Below are 9,523 nucleotides of genomic sequence, written 5' to 3'. Positions count from 1 at the left end.
CTTCTAAGGTTTGTAACGTCGCAAGTTGACAGATTCAAACTCAGGCTTTCTGAATCCAAGACCAGGGCTCTTTCCACTAATTTAGGTGGTGATGTGAGGAGAATCTATGTATTCCAGGCAGGGGAGTTGGCACAAAGGTCCAGTGTAAACAAAAAGCAAACAGAAACCTTCCTAACAATTAGAGTAAGGTCAAAGCCACTGGCTTGGGAAGTAGAGAGGGGTCTCCCCCCATCACTGGAGGGAGACTGGAGGACCACTTTTCAGGGATTTTGCAGAGGCACAGAGGTATGGTGAATAGAACAAACAGAACAGAAAGTAAAATTAAGTAAGGTTAGAAAAAAGGATTTGTGGTAAGGAAGGGCCTTTAATGCCAAGATAGTCTTGGAGTCAGGAAGACCTCAGTTTGAATCCTACCTTTTGATAGCTGTGTGACTTTGGGCAAATCATTTAATTCCCCTGAAGCTCAGCTTCAACTTTAAAATGAGGACCTCATAGTGTGGTTGAGAGGATCAAAATGGAGAATGTATATAAAATACTTTGTCAACCTTAAAGTGGGATTTCCCAAACCTGCTTAATGCTCAGAGATAATCTCCAGTTTATCTTGTATATAACTTATTTGTATAGTTGTTTACATGTTGTCTCCCCTGTAATCCTGGGAAATATTTGAAAACAAGTATTGTTTTTTTGACTTTCTTTGTCTCCTCACTGGGTATGTGCCAGTGCCTAGCACACAGTAGGCACTTAACAAATGCTTATTGACTTTTTTTTTTAAATTCTCACTTCTATCTTAGAATCAACATTGTGTATTGGCTCCAAAGCAAAAGAACAGTAAGGGCTAGGCAATGGGGATTAGGTGACACAGCTAGGAAGCATCTGAGGTTAGATTTGAACCGAGGACCTACTATCTCTAAGCCCTGCTCTCTATCCACTGAGCCACCTAACTGCCCCAATGCTTACTGACCTCTAAGTGCAAATAATTATCATCATCATCATTGAAATTAATTCTCTTCAGGTACAGATTGGCCTAGATGATCTCTAAGGTTCCTTCTAATTCAGAGATTTTAGAATAAAACAGGAAAGTTTGTAGTAAGAGTTTTGTTTTTCTTGCTTTCTAAGTGGAAGCAGGGTAGGATGAGGAAGAGAGAGAGAGAAAGAATGGTGAATATTCTTTTGAAAATAAAATTTTAAATGTTAAAAAGAAATCAAATAAAAAATAGGATGGGAGAGGGCAGAATTAGGAAATGGAGTTTAATCCAGTTTGGCCAAAACCTAGAGGGCATGAAGGGGAGTAATATTAAATAAGATTGGAAAATAAGATTTAGGGTAGGAAAGGACCTTTAATGCCAAAAGAAGGAATTTGGATTTTAAAAGTTCCCAAGCAAGGGAAGAGAAGGACTCAGTTTCAACTGGACATAAAGAAAATAACTTGGGCAATGTTTGTAGGTTGAGTTAGAAAAAAGCAAGAGCGGAGGCAGGCAGGGAAACCATTTAAAATGGTCTTTGAGTTTTCTATAGTCCAGCAAGAGGACATGACCTAGGAAAGTGATGGTGAACCTTTTAGAGATGGAGTGCCATGCCTCACCCTACTGAGTGCCAGGTGCATCCTGCCCCACCCCCTTACCCCACACAGGAGAGGGATGAAGCACTTCCATTGGGCTGCTGGGTGAAGGGGTGGGAGAAGTGAGGAATGTCCTCATCAAGTGTAGAGAGGGGGAGGGGAGTGACCCAAGTGCTCTGCTCCCCTTCAGCTCTGCTGCCTGTGAACTGCCCACCTCATCCCCTATTTGCTCCCATTGGCTGCTGGGCAGAGAGGTGGGGATGTGAAAAAAATGTCATCAGGCACAGTGGAGAGGGGGAGGGGAGCATCTCTGAACAACCAAATCCCTCAGCCTTTGTAGTAATGAACTGGAGGAAGGGGGGTGCCCACAGAGAGTGCTCTGCATGCCATCTTTGGCACACGTGTGATAGGTTCATCATCACTGACCTAGGATAACAGCCATCAGAGTTAAAAAGAAAAAGAAGTGATATACTATCAGAAAGAATCAACAGGGGCAGTTAGGTGGCTCAGTGAATTAAGAGGAATGCCTGGAGATTAGAGATCCTGGGTCCAAAGCAGGCTTCAGATACTTGCTGTGTGGCCCTGGGCAAGTTACTTAACCCCCACTGCCTAGTCCATACTACTCTTCTGCCCTGTAACCAACAAATATTGTTTCTAAGTTGAAAGGGAAGGAAAGAAGGAAGGAAGGAAGAACAGAAGGGAAGGAGGGAAGGAGGAAGGGAGGGAGAGAAGAATCCACAGCATTTAGCAAATTATTAGATGGGGTGGTGAAAGAAGAAAACAAAGATGATTTCAAATCTAACAAGGAAAAGAAGACAATCATGGCAGTAACAGAAGAAGGGAAATTAGGAAACCTGATTTCCTTTTTTGACAGTTACTAAGATGAAGGCAATTCCATAATAGCTTATTTGGTTGGCTTTCAGCAAAACTTTTGACAAAGTATCTCCCATTATCTTTTTGTAGGGATAAAGATATAAACTAGAGGGTTTTTAAAAAATTAGATAGATTCAGCTGATGGCCAGATTCAGAGAAATGGTTAACGGTTCAGTGTCAACATGGCCCATAGCCCAAGATCAAAGAAAGAGAAAAAAATTCTATAATGGTACAAAAATATAGTAGCTCTTTCTGTTGTCGAAACTTGGAAATTAAGGGGGTTCCCATCAATTGGAGAATAAACAAATTATGGCATATGAATGTAGTGGAACACTATTGTGCTATAAGAAATTATGAAACCTGTAAAGAGGGTCAGCTAGCTAACTCAGAGAATAGAGGGTCAGGCCTGGAGATGGGAAGTACTGGGTTCAAATTTAGTCTCAGAAATTTCTTAGCTATGTGGCCCTGGGCAAGGCACTTAACACCTCAATTGCCTAGCACTTACTGAACTTCTGCCTTGGAACTGATAATTACTATCAATTCATTGACACAAGGTAAGGGTTAAAAAAACAAACAAAAAAGAAACCTGGGAAGACTTGTATGGACTGATGCAGAACAAAATAAGTAGATCCAGAAGAATAATTCATACTCTAATATCAGTATTGTAAAAATGAACAGTTTTGAAAGACTTAATAAGGCTGATCAATCCAGTGATCAATCCTGAAGCTAAAGGAACAACGATGAAGAATACTTTCTACTTACTGACTAAGAGATGATAGACTAATATGCTGAATGAGACTCAAATTTTGGACATAGATAATATGGGATTTAGTTTAGTTAGCTATGCTTATTTGTTATAGGGATTTTCTTTTTCTTTTTTTCCCAGTGGGGACGAGGTAGGAGGGAGGGAAAAAATGTTTGATTCTAGGAAAAAATAAAATTTAATTAAAGAATTCATGAAAACATTATAAGTGAAAAGAATTTTAATACAAGAATAACTTCACTTTGTTTTTGGCTTTTTTAGGTTACTAGACTAGTATATCAGAGGATGCTATACATTTTCGCTAAGTAGTTGACAAAGTCTCTTATGATATTCTTGTGAACAAGTTAGAGAAATACGGGTTAGATGATAGTTTATTTTCATAGATTTGTAAATGATTCAGTGACCAGATCCAAAGAGTTGTAATTGGTTTGATACCAATTTAAGAGGGAGTTTTCTATTAGAGCAGCTTAGGGATCTGTTGTTGGGTCCAAGCTTTCCTATTCTGAGACCTCATTAGAGGTGGAGATGATCCTGGGTTCTTGAGGGCTATGCCAGTGAAACATAAGCTCTGAAAGGTCCTAATAAGTTAAAAATGCTTTAAGTACCATTTAATTGAGTTTATTCATCATATAACAACAAGCTTAGCTAAATTCCAAGATGCCCATTATCAGAGAAACTACAGAGTAATTCAGTTTTCACCTGCAGCAATTCTCAAGGATCATCAGAGAAGGAGGAACCCTATTGATTATTGAAGTACTGAAGAAATATTAGAAAAAAGCATATATAATATCCTTATCAAATCTACAAATGACATCAAGCTAGGAAGGCCAGTTAATATACTGCAAAAAAGTCAGGATCCCTGCCCCTTCTCCCTGATAAAATTAAACAGGATAAAATATGACGGCTAATCTAGTGATCTAGTAAAATGAAGTAGGGATAAATTTACACCTAGGTTAAAAAAGTCAGCTTCACAAATCCAAAATATGAAAGGAGTGGCTAGAATGCAGTACATCTATAAAGATATGAAGGTTTTTATGGGACAGCAAGTTCCATATAGTCAAAAACCTCCTATGAACTTTTTGGAGAAGCATAGTATCTAAGATTAGGATGGTGACATTCCTACAGTATTCTACCCTGGTCAGACAAAATCGGGATTATCATATTCAGTTCTATAAGGCCCATTTTGGGGAGGACATTGACAAGCTGAAGATTGTCCCCAGAAAGGTGATCAGAATGTTCAAGGGTCTTGAGATAATATCTAGCCTTAAAATGAGAAGGCTTAAGGGGCAGCTAGGTAGCTCAAGGGATTAAAAGCCAGGCCTAAAGATAGGAGATCCAGGGTTCAAATCTGACCTCAAATACTTCCTTGTGACCCTGGGCAAGTCACTTATCCCCAATTGCCCTGTCCTTACACTCCTCTGCCTTTGAACCATTGGCTCAGGTTGAAGATGGAAGGTAATGGTTTATTTTTAAGAGAGAGAGACTTAAAAGGAGACATATAACTGTCTTAAAATATTTGAAGGGCTATCCCAGGAAAGATTAGACTTGTCTGCTTAGTCACTGAGAGAAGAACTAATCATAATGATTAGAAGTTGTATAGAGACAGATACTGATTGTAAGGAGAAATTTCAGTGAGAATTTCACCATAGAGGAATGACCTGCCTCAAGTAATAATAAACTGATGTTTACATAGTTCTTAAAATTCAGAACTCACAACCATTTCAGGAGCTACTAGAGGCATCATCCTCATTTCATAGATGAGGAAACAGCCTGAAAGAATGTCTATGGTCACAAAATAATAAGGGTCAGAAACTAGATTTTAACTCCTGCTTTCCTCCTTTCATGCCTAGCACTCCAACCACTAAACCACACTGCCTTTCTAAGTAATGGGTTCTTCTTCATGAGTTCTCCAAGTAAGGAGTGAAAAACATTTGCTTAGGTAAGAATGGGTCCTTATTAAAGTATTATTACATGATAAATTCTATAAAATTCCTTCCCCCTTTGAAAATCTGGGATTCTTCAACTCTAGGTTCAGAAGCCTGGTAACTGCCTAGTAACTTCATATGACCATGATATAAGAAAAAAAAAAGACTAGAGCAAAACTTGGGAGTACATTGCTTTTAATATGAGGCTGGAGTCATACAAAGTCAGTGGGTCTGCAGACACACCCAGTTTGCTGAACATTGGCATCAACATGATTTTCATGGAAAAAGAGGACAAAGTTTGGGGTGGAGCAGCGGGGTTTACATCAAAACCACGAAGTAAATGATGTAAACCACAAAAAAACAAACAGGAATGGGCGTGGTGGGGGCACATGGAGGAGTGTCTATGGTAAAGCCACGGATAATCCAAACATTGGATTGGTGGTTATCTTGTTCTGAAAGGGGGTTTTGACAAATTCCTGGGGAAAGAGGACCTAAAGTCTCAGGAAATCTCCATCCCCCTGGCCGGTTTGCCCTTCACTTGTAAAGAAATTAGGAAAGGATGGGTCTTTCGGAAGGGAAAGGTCATTAGCTAGCATACTCACCCATGGTAGGTGAGTCCAGGATATTCTGACCCACAATCACTTTCAGTGGTTCTCATACTTAAAAGATGAATTTGATTATATTCCTATACTTAAATGATTAGCTTTCCATTAATCCTAAATGCTAAAGTTTATTTTACTCAGCTGCTAAATCTATTAATAGCTGGGACTATCTCTTACTATAAAATCAGATAAATGAATAATAGCAATTAATCGCAATTCTTAATCAATAACCAAACTCTCAGTGGGAACAACACCTTCCTAAGTCTGTTTCCTCCATTGTAAAAGTGGGGCTAAAGGACACTGCAGAATTAGACCAGATGATCTCAAAGGTTTCTCTCTGCTCTAAATCTTGGGATCCTATGACCCTAAAAATCTGAGTTGGAAAAGCCACAAAAATAAAATAAGATGCTCAGGTCCATCTCTCTAGCCCAGACCACTGGCTCCTGAAAACGGCGCATTTGACAAGAAGTATAAGTGTGTAGGAGCAGCTAGGTAGCTAAGTGGATAGACAGCCAGGCCTGGAGACGGGAGATCTGTGAGCAGGGGTCTCACAAGACGGCCTTTCTGGGGTCCCGGATCTGTGGCAGTGGGAAGGCTCACGGAAGGCTACACTCGAGCCTCTGGCCAGAATCCTGGCCAGTGCGCAGGCCCGGGCCGCAGCTCCGGGCCACGCCCATACCTACTATCCGGTTCTGCAGAGCAAGGTCTGGGGAGGGGCGGGCGAGGAGCAGCTCCCACCTGCTCGAGCTCCCGCTTCCAAGGTGGGGGGACTCGCGGAGAAATTCCCGGGGAAAATCTTGTGCTCCCAGCAGAGGGAGGGCGAGGGTTTCCGGTCCGGAACGGACCCTGCCCCACCCAAGCTGCCAATCTCAGGTCCGCATCCCAGCTCTGAGCACCTCCTAACAAAGGCAGAGGACGCTACGTGATTACATCAACTCCCGAAACGTCCTGCCGCCCGCCCAAAGAGATTCGTCCTTCTGCTCACTGGTCCCGGTCGCTAGACTGGAGAATGAATGTCGCAGCTGAAAGGGCCTTCTAGTAGAACAGTGACCAAAAGAGCTGGACGCCCCCTTTGAGGCGTTCTCTCCTTACACAGTTAAAGACCAGAGACCAAAACAGGGCAAGGGACTTACTACAAACCCATTCTATTCAAGAATAAACTAATCTCCAGAAAGAGAAGGGCTGATGCATGGAATGTCTATTAGCATTTTTCCCCGTAAGGGGTTCCAATCTCAGATCTACTAATTTATCGTCTGTGTGACCTCTCTCCGGTCCTCACTTTCCCCAAATTAAAATAAGGAGGGATTGGGCCATGATCTCCAAAGTTTCCTCCCACAACAATACGGAAAGAGCAAGGGGAGAGATTAAGATGGCTCAGGGAATGGGGTCAGGCCTGAAGATAGGAGTTTGTGGGTACAAATGTAACCTCAGGGAGGGAGAGAAAATGAATCACGAAATCATGAAAAAATATATTTTTTTTTATTTACGATATTTTTCCGTGGTTACGTGATTCATGATCTTTCCCACTCTTTCCCCTCTCCCAGAGTTGGCAAGCAATTCCACTGGGTTATACACATATCATTGTTCAAAACCTATTTCCATATTATTTGTATTTGCAACAGAGTGATCTTTTAACACCAAAACTCTAATCATATAATCCCCAATGAACTACTAATCATATGTTTTTCTTCTGCATTTCTGATCCCTCAGTTCTTTCTCTGGATGTGGATAGCATTCTTTCTCATAAGTCCCTCAGAATTGTCCTGGGTCATTGTATTGCTGCTAGTAGAGAAATCCATTACATTCTATTTTACCACAGTGTATCCGTCTCTGTGTATAATGTTCTCTCTTCCACCTTGGAGAAGGTTAGAGTCTCCACGGTGTCCTGCCCTGAATCAGAAAGCTGACCTGGAAGAGAGATCAAGATGGTCCACTGGGAGGTTTTGCTATATACCCAGTCTAGTAAAATCTTTCTCCAGCCTAAATTCCTACTCAACAATCTTCTCCTTCTCCTGGTTCTGCTCCTTTTACTCTGCATCAATTCCTGGAAGCCTTTCTAGGAAAAATAATTTTTAATTAAAAAAAAAGATATTATTGTGAACATGGAAGTAAATTTTGCATGATAATACAAGTATAACCCAGTTCAGCTTGGAAAACAAACAAACAAACAAACAAAACAAAATGTAACCTCAAACTGTTAAATGGGAGGGAGAACCCTGTGTTATAATAAGGACTGGTTATCAGGATTTTGCTTCCACCTGATCTGACAGGGTATCTCCCTCTTGGACAGAGAGTCAAGGTGTCTATGTTCCCTGTCCTGGGCCAGTACAATTCTGTTGAGAACTTAAATACACCCACTGAAAAAGGAATAAAGGAACACCTTAGGACAGGGGTCGGCAACCTTTTTGGCCATGAAAGCCATAAACGCCACATTTTTTAAAATGTAATTTCGTGAGAGGCGTACAGTGCTCACAGTGTGCGCTCCTGTAATAGCGCCTGGAAAAAAAAATTGACTTTATGGCTCCTGCAGAAAGAGCCATATCTGGCCCTCAAAAGAGCCAAATATGGCTTGAGAGCCGCCATACGTTGCCGACCCCTACCTTAGGAGAGATCAAGATGGTCCACTGGGAGGTTTTGCTATATACCCAGTCTAGTAAAATCTTTCTCCAGGCTAAATTCCTACTCAACAATCTTCTCCTTCTTCTCTATAAAGTAAATCTGACTGCTTTCCTATATATTTTATGGTTATTTATTTGATAAAGAATCACAAGGGTGAGGTCAGGGAAAGAGGGTTATTAGGGTTCCCTATCCAATGACACCGATCAATGGCAAGCCAGGCTGGCCTGGAAATCCCTCTCTGTCAGATGTTTCTTTCCCTATATTAATTCTAGGCTAAATCTCAAAAGAGTAGGTCTCTAGTGAGTAGTTGGCATAGGTGAGAAGTCTGTCTTCAGGACCCATCCAGCCTACCCTCTGGGTAAACCCTTCAGGTAAACTGACAGTTCTTCAGGTCCACTCAGGTCTTTCTTTATTCTTAAACAGGGGCAATGGCAGGGATTTAGTAGTTGTCAGGGTAAGGTAGGAATCTCTCAGAAATGGGTTTGATCTCCAATCCTGGAGCTGGGTCTAGGAGCTGCTCTCTCACACCCAAGTCCCAGAGCACTCCCCCTTGCAGAATTCCTTGTTCTCCCAGAAGCCCCTCCTCTCAAGGTTCCACCTGCCTCCTGCTCTCTCTTCTCTGTTTCACCACATTCCATTCCATGCCTTGCAAAATTCCCTTCCCTTAAGATACTGCCTCAATCTGTGACCCCAGTGGGCAAGTGACTTAAGTCCAATTACCTAGCCCTTATTGCTCTGTAACCCATACTTAGAATTGATTCTAACACAGAAGGTACCGTGTTTAGATAAGAAAAGAAAAGAAAGGGTTAGACAATTGGAGTCAGTGACTTTCCTTGACCTTGGGAAAGTTACTCTCCCTCTCAGTCACTTTCCCCTTTCTACGGAGTATCTGTATGGAGTATTTGTATCATGGGCCCCATTGGTGATCTGGTCACCTTTATGGGCCCTTTCAGTTCTAAAAGAAGCTTTTTTTGTTTTGTTTTGTTTTGTTCTTTTTTAAGCCTTTACCTTCCATCTTAGCATCAATACTGTATATTAGTTCTAAGACAGAAGAGTGATAAGGGCTGGGCAATGGCAGTCAAGTGACTTGCCCAGAGCCACAGAACTAGGAAGTGTCTGAGGCCAGATTTGAAGCTAGGAGGCACCCAGATGCCCCCCTAAAAGAGTTTTAAAACCATAATTA

The sequence above is a fragment of the Gracilinanus agilis genome, chromosome 2, assembly GCF_016433145.1.
Source record: "Gracilinanus agilis isolate LMUSP501 chromosome 2, AgileGrace, whole genome shotgun sequence".
Lineage (NCBI taxonomy): Eukaryota > Metazoa > Chordata > Mammalia > Didelphimorphia > Didelphidae > Gracilinanus > Gracilinanus agilis.
This window is presented reverse-complemented; position numbering follows the sequence as displayed.